We start from the raw sequence: 7131 nt of genomic DNA, 5'->3' as shown, positions 1-7131 counted from the left end.
TAGCTTTGCTGAGGGATTTATTGATCATCAGAGGGTGTCATTGATCATCAGGGTCTTCATTGGTCATCAGAGGGCAACACTGGTCATCAGAGGGCAGCAATGGTCATCAGAGGATGTCAGAGGGCATCACTGGAAAGGAGAAGCCTTGTCCCTGCAGGGTTTGTCCCCAAGGACTTAGGGCAGGAGAAGGACTGGCAGCAGCCAAGAGACCCAGGGCAGGATGTGGGTCCCATGGGAACAGAAGCCATAGCCCCTGTCTCAGCTGCATGGTGACTCTGGGCCATCCATAGGGCACCCTGAGCCTGCCCCCTCCAGATCTGTTCCTCTGCACATCGCTGTAGACTGTAAGGGAAGGGCTGGAGGTGAGAGTGCCCAGGTACCCCTGGAACAGGTCAGGGACAGTCCCCTCCATACCATCAATTCCCAGCACCTGATGCCCAGTCCTCAGGGCTCCAGATACAGCCAGGGTCCCCTAAGTCCCCTGTGGGGTTGTAAGCATCCCTGTGCTGCTCACCTAGACATGTAAATCCAGGGCCACACGTCTCACGCGCGGGGGATTCTCCTCTGTCCTGCTGAGCACATCCTGGGCAAAAAGGGGTCGTTAGGGACACACAGAGGGTATGGGGAGAATGGAACACACTGGGAGCAATAAGACACAGTGGGACACCCTGAAGGTGCAGGGACCCATTGTGGGCACAAGAACAGCATGGCCAAGGCACGGTCCTGTAGCCAGCTCAGCCCCAACTGTCCCCCATTGCCTCCCCCCCCTGACCATTGCCCTCCCACATCTGGAGGGAGCCCAACAGAGGCTTTGGGGCGGCAGGAGTGTCTCCAAGTCTCAGGGGAACTGAGAACAGCAAGACATCCCAGCCCCATCCTTGCCCCATGGTCACCCAACTCACCAATCCAGGAAGGGCAACAGCAACAGGTGGTGGCTCCTGGGGAAGAAGAGCCATGAGGCAGCAATGAGGGAACTGTGAATCGGGGGGATCACAGGGTGACCCCATCCAAGCAGCCTGGTTGGTCCCAGGGCTGCCCCCAACCTCATGGTTGCCAAGGTCTTTGTGCACCTCTGCCCATGGAGGAGCCCAGGGCTGGGGCTGGGGCTGGGTATAAGGACAGAGCAGGGGTTTGGGGGGCCCAAAGGAGGGGAATAGGGGTGCCAAACAGAGAGGAACAGAGAATGAGGGAAAATGAAACACAAGGGATTGGGGACCTAAAGAGATGAGAATTGGGTTGCCAATTAAAGGAGATCTGTTGGTGCAAAAAGCATGGGATGTGGGGACCCAAAGAGAGGGCATTTGGAACAGCCAAGAAAAGGGATTTGGGGGAGCCAGAGAAAAGATGACTAGGGTGCAAATGGAAGAAATTTGGATGTGCCAAATATAGGGGCAGCCTCTGCCAGGCAGGGACAGACCCCACCCGCTCCTTCAGAGCTCCCTGCAGGGCCATCCTTGGGCACAATCAGCATGGCTGCCCAGGCACTCACCACAACAACTTCAGAGTCTGGCACTTGCACAAGTGACTGTGGGGAGAGGAGTAGGAGAGAGAGTGAGAGATTGCGTCGGGGATCCCCAGTAGCCAATCACCTCCAGCCCCAGCCCACATCCCCCACAGATGCTTCACCTGAGCTTCCACTGTGCAGCACAGGGCAGCAAGGAGCATCACGAGGCTGAGCACAGCTGCCTTCATCTTCCTCTGTGCTCTGGGAGGCAAGGTCTGCATTTATCCTCCCTGAGCCCCTCCCACTCCCCAGATGCCCCTGGGCTTGGCAGACTCCCCTGACATGGACTGAGCCCAGCATGCAGCTGTCCCCTTCCTTGGCCCCAGGAAACATGAAGAAGCCAGGGATCAGAGGAAGAACACTGAGTGCTGGGATCCTGATGGCATTGAGCCCAAAGCCCTCAGGTCCCAGCACTCAGCACACACAGCCTTTCTTTCCCCCAGGACCACCCAGAGATAACGCTGTCCTCATACCATGTCTTTGTCCAAGGACTCATCCCTGAGTTCTGTCCTGTCCTGTGAGACTACCAGGTGTGAGGCTGATTCTTCTTGGGAACTAGGATACAGCATTTGGGGACACTGGGAGGTGAGAGGGTAATAGGGACATGGGTAGTGAGGAACTTATGGAGATATTTGGAAGGCAAGGGGACACAGGGATATGAGGACATGAAGATATGAGAACATCATGTGATACGAACACATCATGGGAACATGAGTATGTCACGGCAGTTTGGGGAAGTCATGGAGATATGGGAAAATGGGGACATGCAACCAAATGGGAACTTCTTGGTGACAGGGATCTGGAAGTTTGTAGGTGGGGACATCATGGCCAGGCTGGATGTAGCTCTGGGCAGCCTGGTCTGGTGATTGGTGACCCTGCACATAGCAGGGTGATTGAAACTAGATGATCATATGGTATGTTTAACTCAGGCCATTCTATGATTCTGTGTGGGCAGTGGGGACAGTTGGGTGATGGGGAAACATACACACAGGAAGGTTGGCAGTGTTCACTCAGTGCCTTTGTCATCATGCTGGAGATCAGGAGTGAATAACAGAACTTGGCTATGGCTGATTGGTTTCCTCCTCATTTAGTGCTTCAAAACCCAAAGACCATGCCTTTTAGAATCATGGAATCTCAAAATCATGGAGTACCTGACCCATGGAATCACAGACTAGAATCAGCAAGTCATGGAATCACAGAGCCATGAAATCACAGCACCATAGAACTATAGAATCATGGCATCATTCACGTGGGACAAGACCACTTAAGTCACATCAGGAGATGTGTCGTGCATTTTCTGCTGTCTTTACATAGCCAAGAGCAGAAGTCCCCATGTTACGTCCAGATATCTGCATTGCATGTCTGAGATGGCAGTAGTGCTGCCTCTGTCCATGAGGACAGTTTGCCATTAGGACACGCAGGCACGGAATCCAAGGCTGGGGGTGAAAACTGGCTGAACGTACCTGAATAATTTCTGAAGTCACTGGGCTGTGTGCCTGAGCTTCAGCAGAACAAAGGTGTCCTACGGGTTTTGTTCCCATGATGGTCCAGCCTCCTGTCATGGCTTCAAAGAAAGTGAGTCTTGTTGTATCTGGATGAAAGGAAAGAAATAATAGAGAGCTGATAAATGGCTTAGAACTGCAAACAACTCAAGGATTCTACAAGGAAACATGATATGCCAATTTGAAGTGCTTCATCTGACAGAACAGCCAGCTGGTCACAGCTTTCACGGGGCATTTCCCATAAACAGGAGAGCTGCTGTGGACAATCTCTGAGAAGAACACTTGAATGTTTACGTTGGAAATTGCCCAGAGAGCAGCCAGCTGGAAGAGTTTCCTTTGGGCTGCTTCTGCTCTGTGCAGTATTTGTCAGAGCTGATCAGTGCTGCCTCATTCACTGCACTTAAATGTAACGTGGCATTATCCCTACTCTGGGGTTCTTTTGGAAAGAACCAGCCAATTGCCCGTGCTGCCATCAGTGAGGAATCTTGACTGAGGTGAGGTACAGGCTGTCTTTGAGATCAGTGTAAAGTAGGTGGATGACATTTGATAGCAATTAGACGTGAAAGGTTCTCCTTGGGAAAACCCCTCGGCTGGTTTGATATCTAAAAAGAAACACCCAGGCTTTTGTAACAGTCAAACACTGAACAAGTGAAATGTGACATGGTTGGAGTTCTCAGGTTGCTCAGCCAACAGCCTCCCCTGCAGTGATTTCCCCATCACGGCATCATTTAGGTTAGAAATTACCTCTCAGGTCTCTAACTGTTAACTCAGAGCTGTCAAGTCCACTGCTAAACCTGTATCTGTGACACGTCACCTGATCTGTGCTATGGCACCCTGCTGGGCCCTGAACTTGTGGTGCTGGGGAACAGGTGTAGGGACTTCCATGGCAAAGCATGTTCTTGGCTGGGCTTGATGACCTTAGAGGTCTTCTTGTACCTAGATGATTCTGGGATTCTAGGACTTTCAGGTTCCATCACGATAGTAGGATTCTCATATTTGATGTTGTTTCTCCAATTGTAGATTTCTAGGATTCTAGAGCTGCAGGAGTGTAGAAATTCCAGCACGTAGGATTCTTGCTTTGTAGGATTCTGGATTTTTCCTTTTCTTAGGTTTGTAGGATGGTAGGACTCCGTTTCTTAGATTCCTAGATTTCAATGGGTCGCTATGTCCCCTGGTGGCCGTCTTTTTATCTCGGGGTGCGGCCCCAATGTTCCGGGCTCTGTACCGCTGTGTCAGAGAGCTGCCGCTGCGAGGAGAGCAGTAGCAGCTGTCAGCTGCTCCCTGAGGAGATCCTTTGCTTCTGCATGGAATGTGAACCTTCCAACCAACTTCCCATTACATGTTGCTGCCATGTGACAGATGACAGCAGAGAGGCAGTCTGACAGAATGGCATCTGACATGGAAGTGCACATGAAGCAAAGGTGTGCCATTGAATTCCTCCAAGCAGAAAAAGGTTGCACTCGTTAACATTCAACAATGTTTGCTGAATGCCTCTGGAGACCAAACAGTGCATGTGAGCAGAGTGTGTCAGTGGGAGGTGTTTTTCAGCAGTGGTAATGGCTTACAACTGCAAACAACTCAAGGATTCTACAAGGAAACATGATATGCCAATTTGAAGTGCTTCATCTGACAGAACAGCCAGCTGGTCACAGCTTTCACGGGGCATTTCCCATAAACAGGAGAGCCCTCGTCTGGACTGATGACATCTAAAAAGAAGCAGGCTTTTGTAACAGTCAGACACTGAACAAGTGAAATGTGAGGTGGTCTGAGTTCTCAGGCTGCTTAACATACAGCCTCCACTGCAGTGATCTCCCCACCACGGCATCATTTAGGTTAGAAATGACCTCTCAGGTCAACCAACTGTTAACTCAGATAAGAGCTGCTTCAGAAATAATGCCTCATCTTATGTGACCCGGACCGTAAAATCAAAGGCGGATGTTGGAGATGTGACTGTAGAGGATGAACCTTCCCAACAACATCTCATTACGTGTTGCTGCCGGGTGACAGTTGTGTGCAGATGGGCAGCCTGACAGAATGGCATCTGACATAGAAGTGCATATGAAGCAAAAGCGTGCCATTCAATAACAACAAGTGTAAAAAAGTTACATTTGTTGACACTGACCAATATTTGCTGAATGTTTCTGGAGACCAAACAGTGGATATGAGCAGAGCTAGGCAGAGCGAGGTGTGTTTCAGCAGTGGTAATGGTGGGTCACCTTCTCTGGTGGAGATGCATATAAGCAGGGCATGTAGGCTCCTCTTCCTTACCCTCACTCTCCCATCTCTGTTCTCCAGGATTCTCCTGACCTCATGTCAGTCATCTCATTAGGGGCAGCTTTCTACCTACATCCCTATGTTCCGGAATGTCTCCTGTAGGACCTATCAGAGCTTTGTGCACAGTTCCTCTTCCACATACCAACCAGGAGGCAGTGACCACCTCTCTGTACAAAATGGAAGAAACCCTGGAGGAAGCTTGGACACTTCTGACATGATAACCCATATCCAAGAACTTGTCCAGTGCAGGGTGTCTCAGGGAATGAGGAAGAAGGAATCTGACAACCAACGTACAAACCAGCTGCTGCTGCTGGACACTCAGAGGCACTGACGATGTGAGCCTGAAAACACAGACCCCACCCAGGAGCCCAGGGATGGCCCGTCAGCTGTTGCAGGCTGATTGCACAGACGGATGAACAGCTGTGTGATTCCTGCTGGACTGTGGGCTTCTGAGAACATCAGACCTTGACAGCTCCAGAAACGTCTCACAAGAAGGAGGATGGACAGAGTCACTGCATGACCTTTATTATGTTATGGTTCACAGAGAGCCCATTTCACTATATACAGAGTGTCTGGGCTAAACTACAAAGGTACAAGCTGAATAGGAAATGATTTGAGTAATGACTTTGTAATGAAAATCACTATAGTATTACTTTTAAAATAATAAGAATAAATTACACAGATAAATTGGCACAAAACAAACAATAAAGGAGAGTTTGATTCAGTAAAAAGCTGTATTACAAGTCATTAATTCGAAAAGGTGGGCAGTTCACTGCTTTTGAAATACATTTGGTCATCACTTTCCTCACTGCATCCTTGACCTCCCTGCTCCTCATGCTGTAGATGAGGGGGTTCAATGCTGGAGGAACCACTGAGTACAGAAGTGCCACCATCAGGTCCATGGATGGAGAGGAGATGGAGTGGGGCTTCAGGTAGGCAAAAATGGCAGTGCTGAGAAACAGGGTGACCACGGCCAGGTGAGGGAGGCATGTGGAGAAGGCTTTGTGCCGTCCCTGCTCAGAGGGCATCCTCAGCACAGCAAGGAAGATCTGCACGTAGGACACAACTATGAAAACAAAGCACCCAAAGGCTAAACTGGAACTAAAAATGAGAAACACAACTTCCCTGAGATTTGATTCTGAGCAGGAGAGCTTGAGGATCTGGGGGATTTCACAGAAAAACTGGTTGACAACATTGCCTTGGCAGAGAGGCAGTGAAAACGTACTGGCAGTGTGCAGCAGGGAATAGAGAACCCCAGTGCCCCAGGCAGCTGCTGCCATGGTGGCACAAGCTCTGCTGTCCATCAAGGTCCCGTAGTGCAGGGGCTTGCAGATGGCAACATAGCGGTCATAGGACATGATGGTGAGAAGGGAATACTCTGCTGAGATGAAGAATAGAAAGAAAAAGAGCTGTGCAGCACATCCTGCATAGGAGATGGCCCTGGTGTCCCAGAGGGTGTTGGCCAAGGCTTTGGGGAGAGTGGTGGAGATGCAGCCCAGGTCGAGGAGGGCCAGGTTGAGGAGGAAGAAGTACATGGGGGTGTGCAGGCGGCGGTCGCAGGCTACGGCTGTGCTGATGAGGCCGTTGCCCAGGAGGGCAGCCAGGTAGATGCCCAGGAAGAGCCAGAAGTGCAGGAGCTGCAGCTGCCGCGTGTCTGCCAACGGCAGCAGGAGGAACTCACTGATGGAGCTGCTGTTGGGCATCTGCTGTTGTTGGGCTTGGAGTCCTGCTCAGAGTGCAGAAGATAATGACAAGTCCAGACCATTCTCAGACACACTCCTTCTGCTATACTATGAAATGTTTTTATTCTCTTACAACAGTGTACATTTAGCACCATTACATGCATTTAAT

At 50.5% G+C, this 7131-nt stretch overlaps 1 long non-coding RNA gene across 1 annotated transcript; it reads right to left on the bottom strand.

The window, feature by feature from the left end:
• Positions 1-1711, bottom strand: LOC146754982 (uncharacterized). The gene is made up of 4 exons (XR_014938487.1): positions 1627-1711; positions 903-1525; positions 515-583; positions 1-342 (listed from the first exon to the last, which is right to left on the bottom strand). It is a non-coding gene; the product is annotated as an uncharacterized LOC146754982 (long non-coding RNA).
• Positions 1712-7131: the final 5420 nt, after the last annotated feature.

The sequence above is a fragment of the Coturnix japonica genome, chromosome 37 (genome assembly GCF_054131305.1).
Source record: "Coturnix japonica strain WE chromosome 37, WE-NBRP24, whole genome shotgun sequence".
NCBI lineage: Eukaryota > Metazoa > Chordata > Aves > Galliformes > Phasianidae > Coturnix > Coturnix japonica.
The sequence above is the reverse complement of the archived record's forward strand: the minus strand, read 5'-3'. Positions and strand labels throughout refer to the sequence as shown.